The sequence below is a fragment of the Notechis scutatus genome, chromosome Z (genome assembly GCF_049901735.1).
Source record: "Notechis scutatus isolate UNSWTSFEM ecotype Mainland chromosome Z, rNotScu1.2, whole genome shotgun sequence".
NCBI classification, from domain to species: Eukaryota; Metazoa; Chordata; class Lepidosauria; order Squamata; family Elapidae; genus Notechis; species Notechis scutatus.
In genome coordinates, this window is record NC_142025.1 from 114,385,412 (window position 1) to 114,398,608 (window position 13,197).

The window sequence follows — 13,197 nt, forward strand, 5'->3', positions numbered from 1 at the left end:
GTTTAAAAGCTGCTCAAATGAAATTATTACTTTGTTTAATTTATATTTCATTTTTCCTAGACTTCTTATATCTGATAGAATAGAATAAAACAGAATTCTTTATTGGCCAAGTGTGATTGGACACATAAGGAATTTGACTTGGTGCATATGCTCTCAGTGTACATAAAAGAAAAAATACATTCATCAAGAGTCAAGAATCATAAGGTACAACACTTAATAATAGTCAAATCCCACTGATATAAATATTCCAGTGCAACATTGCTGAAATTATGAGAATATAGCAAAATGTCAGGGTCTGCCATTATTTTTCTAATTGGAACATGATCAAATACCAGCAAATTGAAAGCCCCCTTTACCAGTGCAAGCTAACATTAATTTTCAATCTCTTGCTAAGTATAGATTGAGATTTGCTTACAATCATGTTTTTGTGGAGATAAAGAAATGAGAATAAATACTTAAGAAAGCTCTTAACCAATTGAGAGCTATAGGGCCTACCTGTGGAATTTTGTAGAACTCTACAATTTCTGACATATGGGATGAAGTATCTGAACCAAGTCCTCCAATGATGGCCATAAGATTTTTCTGAAGCCCACATTTGTAGTTGGGCATAAATCTGTCTGATTTGAAAAGTAAGTCTAGGGTGGTCCGATAAGTCATTCTTGCATTATAGTAGCTGTCATAGATATGGAAGCCAAGGGTAATATTTGACAGGATTTCTGAATTCTCATTTATTTATTTGACAGCAAAGGCCAAGGAAAGGAGACGTTGGTAGAATTTTGTAATCATACTGTAATAAAGAATGTCTTTTAGAAAACAATTCTGCGGTAAATGGATTAGAATAGCCATTTGTATTTGTGATTGGAATGAAAAATATTAAATTCCTTCAATACTGCTTCAAAGTATCATGGTTTAGGGTTCTGTTTTGCATTACACTGTATCATAGAAGTCATTCATTAAAAATACAGTAATATATATTTTTTTGATTTTCTATTAATGGCCAATGACATGGATGGTGTGTTCTGTTTCAGAGAGAAGAAACTTAATTTATTCCACTTCTTTATTTTACTCTTCTTTGAGCAACCTTTGTTCTTCCTTTTCCTTCTTTTACTGAGAAAATGTGTTATTAGTGAAAAACAATTTTCCATTTTTGCATGGCTTTTATGGGGATGAGTGATCATTTCTATACATTTATTTCTTATATTATGAATTCCTACTTTATGTATTTGCAATGCTCTTCAGAATACTTAAGCTATTTCCTAAGTTTATAACAAAAGATCTGCAAAAAATAACCAAGCTTAGACAGCACCAAAGATTGTACAATTTATACCTGAGCTATATATGCTCTCTCTCATTAGTAATGTAGGTATTCATTTGACATTCAAATTCATATTTGTATCACTTTTTAAAAATAGGATAAATACTCTCTCATTCCTATAGAAACATAGGATCTGAAATCTCAGAAAAAAATCAAGAAATGCTTTCACTGACATGATCTCATCTGCCATCCTTGAGACCATTGTGAATGAAAGGAACTGAGGTGGATATCTTAAAAAGTAAAAAAAAAAAAAAAAGTTATCATTAGATAAAGAAAAGTATGGGATTTGCTTACTCTGAAAGTCCATATAGCTCCTGAGAAGGATGTTCATAAAATGAATGCTCACTGAATGCATAGATTATCTGTGAAGCCATTCCTCCAATGAGGACATCACCTGGTTGGTACCATTCATGTGGAACTGGAAAAAGATCAACCTCTGGACATTTGAGTGCATTCACTTTCATCACCAGGAAGATCAGAAAGAACAGTACATCAATAGCCAAAAAATCTTCTAAAAGAAGTCTCCAACGTATCAGCCCACACCAATGGATTAGACTTAGCATCCTGGATTTTCCAACACACCTTCTAGGAGGATAACATCAACCTGAATCTTTAACTTTAATGGAGATACAGAAATAAATAATGACTGAGATTTCTACAACCGAAATTTGAAATTGGTCTGATAAATAAAGAACAGATGCTGGAAATAACAAACCTAATAGCCCTGTTTGACTCTTCCCATCACCTCAAGCTCATCATTGAATTGGAGTTAATTTATAACCTCTTTCAGCCATGCTTTCCAGTGTTCACTGCTTTCTTGAAAATCTCTGGAGCTTTAAGCAGATAAACCCATTATAGTAATTGGGACTCTTCAAAGAAAAGTTAATTAGCTACAGAATAATAAACAACATGTGCAGGACTTCTGGTTTGCAAGGGTTCGGCGGCGGCAGGGATTCGCGATACTGCACGATCCCTGCTGCACTCACTGCCAAGGTTCCCCATATCCGCTTGGATCTGGGGGATATAGCTGCCCCGTAGAGGCAGCTGAAGACAGGGGGGATCCAGATAGGGGTTTGGGGGTGTCCCAGCTGGCAAAACCCCCTTTTCCCAAGGTGGAGGCGTGGCGGTCAGTAATGGCCGCCACAAAGAAACCTGCAGCCGGACAAGATTGTGCAGGAGGAAGAAAGTTGGAAGAGCTGTGAAAGTGGTTTTTGACCGGGACAAAGCAAGAGAAAGTACCCTGGAATTTTGAAAGTTGCTAAAAATACATTGTTTCCAGAGAGAGTTACAAGCGGCGAATGGAACTCTAAAAGGGAAAGTTTTTCTTTCTTTTCACTCTCCTTCCTAACGTGACAGCGGATGGAACCATAAGAGAAATCGGAAAACCTGCATTGGAGGTAACTAAATGCTGAAGGAATAAGGATTTCTGAACATTTAAAAAAAAAAAAGAATCTTTTTGCTGTGAGTGGGAAGGGAGAGGGAAAAAAAATTGGAGCAGAACTTGAAAATAAGGAGAAGATTGCCTAGAACTCTAAAGAGTTATTAAACATTAATAAGACTTCTAAAAGATATATTTTAAATGGAACTTTGGGACTAAACTTTAACCCCAGAAAGAGAAAGTGAAGAAGGAGAAAGTATTTAAAAGAAACAGCTTGTTTGGATTGCTTGGTGATTTTGGAACTTCTGAGAATTATCTCTGATTAAAAGTACTTGGGTGGTTGTTTGGAAAAACTTTTTCTCTACAATGGCATCACTTGTGGATGGATTGAAACTTGTATACCAAAAATATGAAAAAGAAAAGCAAGAAGGAAGGATTCTCTTGGCACTCTTTTCAATTTTTAGAAATGGCAGTTTGTACTTATGTAAAGCTGAATGTGCAACAGGATGACTGGGACAAAGAAGAAGCCATTTTTGATGAACAAGTGACTTTGGTTGGGGAAGGAAAGGAGAAAGAGAAAAAGGAAAAGAAAACTTTAAGACTTGGAAAAATAACCAAAAAGAGAAGAATAAGGTGAAAAGGGGATACTATGCTAGAAAACAACAGAAAGGAGGAAAGCAGAATAAAAGGGAGGTGGAGAGACAAGGGGGTAAAGAGGACAAGGAGAAGAATAAGCAAGGGAGAAAGGAAGGGATGAGAAGCCTCAATGGTGGGGAGCAAGATGCAAAGAAACAAAAGTCTTTTAGAGATAATGGGTAAATTTTATTGAAAAGGGATTCTGGAAAGGTACACAAGATTGTATTTTTACATTTGTACTTAGAAATAATCATAGAAAATTGGAAATAATATGCAATTTAAAATGTGATAAAATATTTAGTATAATTTAGTGAAATTTTTTGTCAAGAAAAGGGGAACACTTTAATGAAACAATGATTTAAGATATGTGATGGGGGGGAATAATTATGGAAAGCATAAGTGTTCCCATAAAGACATGATATTTAACTGAAATGGGTAAAATGTTTAAGATATAAATGATTGTTAATATTAATGATTAGACTATGTTATCCTAGTGAATTTTTTTGTGAAATGAGAGATTTGGAGTAGGAGAAGGGGAACATTCTAATGAAATAATGATTTAAAATATATGATGATGGGGGAATAACTATGGAAAGTAGGTGCTCCCATAAAAGTATGTGATTTAATTGAAAAGTAATGTGCTAAGTGTTTAAGATATAAATGAATATTAATATTAATGAATAGATTTGTATTGGTATTGATAATATTGTATAATTTTAGAATGTACCAAACAGAATCCCAATGTAAGCTATGTATTCTATATTAAGTATTATAAATGTAGGGGAAAGAGATAAAGGCGTCATACTCAATTAGTGTACAGGAGAAGTTTTCTTCAAAGAAGAAAGATAAATGGATAGCTGGAAATAGAACAAAGAATAATAAATATTATGATTCAAATTGAGATGAGATAAATAAAATAAAATTAAGAAAATTTAAAGCTTTTCCAAAGCACCAGAAAGTAGGACAAGAAATGTTAATTGATTGGGGATGGTTGATCATTTATTTATTCAATCTTTTATCACTTCCCCATCATAGCAAGTTCATTCCATCCTTAGAAGCTTCAGCGATTCTTCTTTTAAAAGTAACAAACACAACACAACACCTTGATATATCCACAATTTATTTTTCCACAATTCCATGGAAAGGTTACAGAGGAACAATGTATACCAAATCAAATTAAATGTTATAAATGACAAGTATATATGTCAAATAAAGGATGAGACAGAATACGTCTCTGTCAGTATAGCAAGAAACCATGAAAGAGCTTGGATATCCTTTGAGTCAATATCTGAAATCTTTTAACAGTATCTAAGAAATCTAGATTCTAAAAATCTTCTTGAGGTGAAGTGTTGAATGGGTGAAACAATCTTCAGAAATATTTGAAAATGCAGCAACATGAACACTTCTTTTTTAATGGGTGACATTAATAAATCTTAAGAATCATGATAACTTCCAAAAATCCTCCTTTCACAGAAATAACTTCTATATATTTCATATACATAGCAAACAGGATTTTTATTCTTCTTTGTCAGTATAGCAAGAAACACTATATGATATGTACTAAGTCCTCTTTATGAGTAGGTCCCTGTGGTTTAGCTGAGGCCTGAAAACAATGATCTAGCACTTTGGCAAAAATATGCATCCCAGTAATGCAGCACTGGAGGACAAGATGGAGAAGACCTCCACAGGGACCATGGCTTTTCCTTTAGTGCTCAGATTGGCTGAAAAGAAGGAAATCCAAACACTTTAAAAGGCCAACATGCTGAAAGTGATGACTTTGGCTTTGTTAAAGCTGTCAGGTAACTTATGGCAAGGAAAGCCACAATAAAGCTGGTGACGGCCAAGATACCCATGTAGCCCAAGACACAGTAGATGAAGAAAGTTGCCCCTTCATTGCATTGTAAAATCATTTCTTGTGACTCTGAGTGCATGTCCAACTCAGGGAATGGAGGAGATGTTGCCAACCAAAGAATACAAATACAGATTTGTAAGAGAGAGCAGGAAAGGACAATATACAAGGCCAATCTTTCCCCCACCCATTTCCTCATCTGAGATCCTGGTTTAGTGGCCATGAAAGCAACAACCACAGTGATGGTTTTGGCCAGGACACGAGAAATGGCTATTGAGAAGATGATTGATTGTTGGAGAATGCAGGTCACTTTGCCAGGATGGCTGAGAAAGAACAAAGAGGAGAGAAAACAGAGCAGAAGAGAGACAAGCAAGGTGTAGGTGAGGGACCTGTTGTTGGCTTTGACAATGGGAGTATCCCTGTGTTTAATAAAAGTTCAAAGTACTCACATTGTGAGGAAGAAGAAAGATAGAGCAATTGAAGCTAAACCAATTCCTAGGTTTTCTTCAATATTTAGAAAGACTAATAGTTTCACAATGCATTCTATCTTTTCCTTATTTGGATAGTGATCTTCTGAACATTCAAAACAGTCATTCATATCTGGGGAAAAAAGTATGCATTCCCTATTTCTTAATTTTATTTCAGAGTGGGAGACACATGTTATTCTTTTTGAGTTCTTTCTCAGTTTGATTGTGTTTCTATGCAAGCACATTTAATTATATTATGTCATTAAAGATTGACATAAATGCAATTACTCTTAAAATGCAATCTCCTTCCTAAAGAGTGAGTAAACTAGGAAACATCAGTATTTTTATTTTGAGAAAAGATGTGGTTTGACAAACAAGAAAAAATACTATTGATTTACTTTCAATATTGCTGTTGTTCATTTGCTAAGTCATGTCTGACACTTCACTACCTCATGGACCATAGCATACCGTCCTCCCCATCCTCCACTGCCTCTCTGAATCTGCCCATTGTGTCAATGATACTATCTACCCATCTCATGCTCTTAAGTCCCCTTCTTCTTTTGCCTTCAATCTTTCTAATGAGTCTTTTCATTTGGTAGACAAAATATTTGAATTTCAGCTTCAGTATCTGTCCTTCCAAAGGACAGTCAGCGTAAATTTCCTTTAGGATTGAACTTTCAATATAGGAAATGTATATGGCTGTGGTCCATTAATTTTGCCTGACTTTTATGATGCTTCTGTGTTCTATGAGGACAATATTAGTGGGTAGATGGATGGATAAAATCTAATGGATAAAAGAAAGGAGGGATGTTAAAACAATGGATGGAAACTAATCAAGGAAAGAAGCAATGTGGAATTAGGAGAAACTTCCTAACAGTGACAACAATTAACCAGTGGAACAATTTGCTGTCAGAAGTTGTTCATGCTCCATCACTGGAGGTTTTAAAGAGGAGACTGGACAGCCACTTGTCTGAAATGGTATAGAGTCTCCTGCTTGAGCAGCGGGTTGGACTAGAAGTCCTCCAAGGTCTCTTTCAGCTCTATACTTAAGGATTAATTGGGCTCTACAGGTAGCCCTCTTATATAAATATTTGATCCATTTACAGATCTTCCCTTGTCTATTGAAGGTGTTTTTATTTCCCTTCCTTCACGTTTTCATAGAAGATAAAGTCCAGAAAATGGCAGATCAAGAGACAGTTAACAGAATAATAGAGTTGGAAGGGACAGTGGAGGTTTTCTAGTCCAACTTCCTGCTTGGGCATGAAACCCTATGCTATTTCAGAAGAATGGTTGTCCAACTTCTTAATTCACAACTTCGGGAGGCAAGTTGTTCTACTGATTAATTGTTCTAACTGTCAGAAATTTGTTCTTAGTTCTAGGTTGCTTCTCTCCTTGATCTTATATCAGCCATGTCCAGGTTTACAAAAATAAAAGATAGATAAATAGATAGATAGATGATAGACAGACAGACAGATAGACAAATGTAGATGATTATAGATCTAGATCTAGATTATTGAGCCATAGATTTTATATGATGACATTCTCTCTATATGATTTTATATGATGACATACCTCTCTATCTCTATTGCTTAATTTGTATCTATCTATCTATCTATCTATCTATCTATCTATCTATCTATCTATCTATCTATCTATTTATCTATCTATCATCTATCTAGCTATCATCTATCTAGCTATCCATCCATCTACCTACCTATCATCTATCTCTCTATATCCATCCATCTATCCAGCAATCTATCATGTCATCATCTAGAGTCTATATTTCAATGCATGTATTGCTTGTGTCTGAATAGGAAATACTACCTCTAGGAATCAAGGGCAAATGGAGTATGATCCACAGATAAATAAATGAATATTTCCCCTGAGTACTCATAAATCTAATAATTATATGCATCGTAAAGTTACATCCTCAAACCCACAAAACTTTAACCTTAAACTATCAACCATGGACCTCACTCCATTCCCTTTTTTTCAGTAAAAGATTTTTATTTCAATATACACATACACAACAATACTTTAACTGTATGGCATCAATATATCATACGTTTTAGTATAAGCAAGCTTGATAATCTCTTAATATCCACATTCATATTAAGTCAAATTCCTTCCTTGCTTATTTTCAACATCAATACTCTCTCCTAATGCCAACCACCATATCAATTAGACATATCTAACAATTTCATTTTTCAATTTCCTCCTCAATTTTTTTTTTTAAAAAAATCTCATTTGGCAAGCCGTATGGTTCCTGGTTTCAATACAATACAAACATGACCATATTTACCTATTCATTTTGTTTGTTCAATTTCATATCACATTACCCTTATTAGTATTAAGTATTAATCTTATCCAATTCCAATTTATATTATAACTTATTTCATTCATTAGAGTATTCTCATATCTTATTTTACAATGTTATTTGAAATTATCATCTCATTTCTATATTCATTTCCCAAATTACCTTTATCTGTCATATTTGCAATTTTATCAATCCTTAGTTTTATTCAAAATTGTCCCCTCTAATTATTAATTCATGCCAGCCACCTTCAATCTACCTTGATACCATCTCCCTAATTACTATATAACACAGATATATATATTGTTGAATTGCTCTTTTTTCTTTTTCTTTCTTAAGTCTATAGGCTAGCCACCTTCCCGGCTTATTCGTGTGTTCAAAATAATTCTTGTTTCTCTTTTTCATGTCCTGTAACCATTCATCTTGTGCTAACATATTCAGTTTATGTCTAATCATTATCCTCTCCATATTTGCTGTCTTATTATGTGGTGTTTTTTCTAGTGTTTTTTCTAACTCCTTAAGAGTACCTAGTAGTTTAGATTGTTCTTTCCCCCCCCTTATATCTATGTGCATTATATGAAGTTGCCTGGGCCCTGATATATGCTTTAGTCATGTCCCATAGGTTTGGAATTGATGTTTGTTGTTTTTTGTTTTTGTTCAGAAAGAATTCCAATTCTTTTTCCATCATCTTAACACATTCTTTTTCTTTTAGGAACTCCTTGTTTAGCATCGATCTTCTGTTTTTTTTTCAATCCTTTCCAAATTATTTTAATGAGATTATGGTCCGCCCATATGTTAGATTCAATTTCTATTTCTTTTATATTACATTTCATTTCCCTATTTGTCCATAACATATCCAATCTTGACCATGATGTGTGTGGTGCTGAATAGTAATTATACTGTTTTTTGTCTGGATTTCTTTCTCTCCATATATCTTTTAATCCTAATTCTTCCCCCATTTGATAGAATACTTTTAGTAATGTTTTCGTTTTCCTTTTTTCCCTTGGATTTCCATTATTGTAATCTTTCCCTAAATTTGCTATTGCATTGAAATCACCTAACAGGCATATGTTCTCATATTTCTGTTCTACTAATTTTCTGTATAGTTTGGTATAATTTTTTTCTTGTTTCTCATTCGCACATATATCACTGTCAATAACATTTTCTTATAATTTATATAAACTTCTAACATCAAAATCCTACCCTCCTCATCTGCATATACCTGTTTTGCTTGTAAATGTTTCCTAATGTATATTGCTATCCTCCTCTTTTTTGGTTGGGGTAGAGATATGTATAAATCTCTTAACTTTGATGCTTCTAACAGTTTACTTTGATGTTTCTGGATATGTGTTTCTTGAAGGCATATAATATCTAAGTTCAGTTTCTGTAGTTTATTTATCTTTTTTTCCCCTCTTAATTTGTGAATTTAAACCGTTGATGTTAATGGAAATCAATTTGATTTCTTCCACCATCTTACTCTGTAGTTGTTTCTTGTTGAAGCTCATTTGCTCTTATTTGGTGTCTTGTTCTTACGCCTTCTCTTTCCACTTCATCCTGCTCTCTTTCCTCTTGTTCTGTTTCTCTTTCCTCCACCCAATCTTCTTCTTGGCTCCTACTTTCCACTTCCTCTTTGCTGTTCTGGTCTTCTCCTGATACCACATACGGTTCAAAGAATTCCCTCGCTTTTTCTATACTGTCTATTTTAAATTTTTTATCCTGCCATGATATTAACATTCCCTCTGGGATAAGCCATTTGAACAGGATGTTATTCTTATTCAGTTGGGTGGCCAGGAATCTGTATTTCTTTCTATGTTCTCTTATTTTTCTTGGAATTTGTTTCAATGTTACAATTTCTGTTCCCTTGAATATCAGCGGTTCGTCTCTTGTCACTTTGTATATATCATCTCTCAATTATTTCTTTGAGAATCATATATGAACCTCTCTTGGAAGTCTAAAACATCTTGTATAGTTGGTATATATTCTATATACCTTGTCGATTTCCCTTCGAACCTCTTGGCCCTCTTTTTGTAATGCTTCTGCTATGAGATCTGCCATTAATTTGGGCAAGTCCCCCCCCATTTCTTCTGTTACATTTCTGAAATCTGAGGAAGAAATCAGTCTTTTTCCATCTCCAAATATGCAATTGCCTCTTCTAATTTCCTGTTCTCTCCCATTAATTTCTGTTCTATTGATTCTACTTTCTTATCTGTTTGTTCAACCTTTGCCTCCACTGCTTTCATTTTATGTTCTGTCTTTACTACTGTTTGTTGGATTGTACTTATCTTCTCGTCTAGTTTCCATATTTTACCTTTCATTTCCCCCATTTCTGTTTTAAAGTCTGCGTGGTTTCTCACCATCATTTCTTGTATTGTTGTTAATGCCATTTGAATTGTTTGCATATTTGATACCTGACGCCTTCTTAGGATTCAGCATGCCCTCTATCGAACGTTGTCCTGCTTGTGATGTTATCGTTGATGTTGGGTTGGATGTTGTTTTCTTCCCAATCTTAGTGGTAGTTGTCGTGGTGGACATCTTAGGCTTCCCAAATCTACCTATTTTCTTAAGAAAGTCTTTCAATATTATCATCCGTTGTATCAACTCCCTTTTGCATTTCTATGTTTATCTCTTCCCTTTTATCTTATTCTAATCTGTTCAGTTTATCACTACAAGGTCTAATATACATAATAATGTCTCTCCTTAATTTTCTGCACACTTTATATATATATATATATATATGTATATATTTATACAACAATGTAAAACTAAATATCATTATTGTTTATAATCTATGATAGTCTGTAACCCTCTTAATTTTCTGATCTGATTTAATCCTTTTTATAAATTAATTAAGTATAATTCTAAATATAATAGCTTATATAGTAAACATATATAATTCAATAAATATAGATAAGTATGTGTTTGATTGTTTTCTTTTCTTACATACTATATCTTATAACTTTCTTATAGTTCAATTAAGTCTATGAATCAATATATAGCCATTAATTAGTTATACATCAATTAATTAATTAGCTGTTACCCGAGGTATCAAATTGTAGAAAGATATAAAGGATATATAGGGTATAGCAGTTATAAGGAATGTAGCAATCTATGCAATAGGATACAAAAATTAATTCTTCTTGCAAGCAATTATATATATATATATATATATATATATATATATATATATATATATATATATATATATATATATATATATATATATATATATATATGGTGTTCGGCTTGGTTCGGGTATTTTCCCACGTCATTGTAGTTCTTTTTTTAAAGTTGTAGCAACGTTTCAGCAGAATCTCATCTGCCATCATCAGGCTTCTGTATTGTGTCCTGTATTGTGTTCTGTATTGTGTACAGAAGCCTGATGATGGCAGATGAGATTCTGAAACGTTGCTACAACTTTAAAAGAACTACAATGACGTGGAAAATACCCGAACTCAAGCCATACATGTAATGCCAGCGCAAAACTTAAGAAAACAAATATATATATATAAGAACTGACCCCCACCATGAAGATGTGGCACGACCACGAACCTCGAAGCCAAACGAACACAGACCCAGACCCCAAACTCAAAGCCATATTAAAAACCCAAAATGCTACATCACAGCCACCCGCTCAGGACATCACATCAGAAAACTCAAGAAATTACACCTCAAGAACTCAAGAAGTCACAACACAGCAAATGACCCAGGATATCACAGCACAAGACCAAGGATACCACAGCAATAAATCTCACAAGGTCATCACACAACCCATTACCCAAGCTGTTACTACACAGGAGGCTAATCGAAAAGAGATCAAAACACAAACGACCCAGGAGATTACAACGCAAGACCCAGGATACCAAAACAAAAGAACTCACAAGCCCATCACACAACCCATTACCCAAGCCGTTAAAACACAAGAGGCTAACGACCCAGGAGATGACAGCACAAGATCCAGGATATCTCTACAACAAAAGGCCATTACACAGCCCATTATACCAACATCAACTCCATCAACCAATCAAGAGGCTGCAGCACAGCCAACCAGCCCAGCACACCATCCCCACCACTTGTATATAGAGAGATGGCAGCTCCGGTCACACACTGCTTGCACTGGCACTAAGCCGAAAGCACCAGCCTGAAGATGGCGAGTGGGACCTCGCCGAAACGTTGCCAGATACTTTGAATCTACGCGGGAGAGAACCCGAATAACCAAAGATCCATATATATATATATATATATAATTATTCAGCTTTGTTCGGTATTTTCCCACGTCATTGTAGTTGTGCTTTTAAAGTTGTAGCAACGTTTGGCAGAATCTCATCTGCCATCATCAGGCTTCTGTATAGTGTTCATCTGTGAGTCAGACTTTTACAGTGGTTTCAGATTTAAATTTGGGGCAGCCTATTGCTGTGCCAGAATGGTTTTTTCTTCATCCTGATTGGTTGGGAGTCTTGGTCTGTGTTTATTGGTCTTGGAGTTTGCTGTGTTCTGTTGATTGGTGTTTCTAATATCTTCTGTCTGTTTTTTGGCACTTTTTGTATCTTGATTGGCTGGCAACATTGTGTTACTTTATTGGAGGCCTCTAGTGCATCTTGGCTCCGGGTAAATGGATCATCCAATCAGGATGAAGAAAAAACCATTCTGGCACAGCAATAGGCTGCCCCAAATTTAAATCTGAAACCACTGTAAAAGTCTGACTCACAGATGAACACTATACAGAAGCCTGATGATGGCAGATGAGATTCTGCCGAAACGTTGCTACAACTTTAAAAGCACAACTACAATGACGTGGGAAAATACCCGAACAATGCTGAATGTCATACATGTAAGTACCCGTGAAAACTTAAGAAAACAAATGTCAGACCTCTACGGGGAGGAAATTAACAGCCAGACCAAAACCTACGAGAAGCTGGAAGTTAAAAGAGCAGGAATACTATGTGACCTCCAATTCCTACGCAGCTGCAGAGACAACAATACAACACCAACCTGCTTCAAATTAACATTTCATCAAAGCACAGCAGCCACTAAATATATCCTGAAAAGAACTGAAATGGCTCTACTAAGGAACGAGCTCCACAGTAAGAGATTCCAATTAGATCAGTTAAACAAAGATTTGCAAGCACTACACCTGGAATTGAGCAGCAAAATCCACCCTCTACTTTGGGACAAGACAAAACAACTTACAACTTGGAGAGCTGAATCTGAAGGCACTTACAAAAAAACTCTTGAAAAAAA

The 13,197-nt window shown here is 34.9% G+C and overlaps 1 pseudogene; it reads right to left on the bottom strand.

Moving 5' to 3' along the window:
* Positions 1 to 371: 371 nt before the first annotated feature.
* LOC148129139 (vomeronasal type-2 receptor 26-like) lies at positions 372 to 1,779 on the bottom strand (annotated as a pseudogene).
* Positions 1,780 to 13,197: the final 11,418 nt, after the last annotated feature.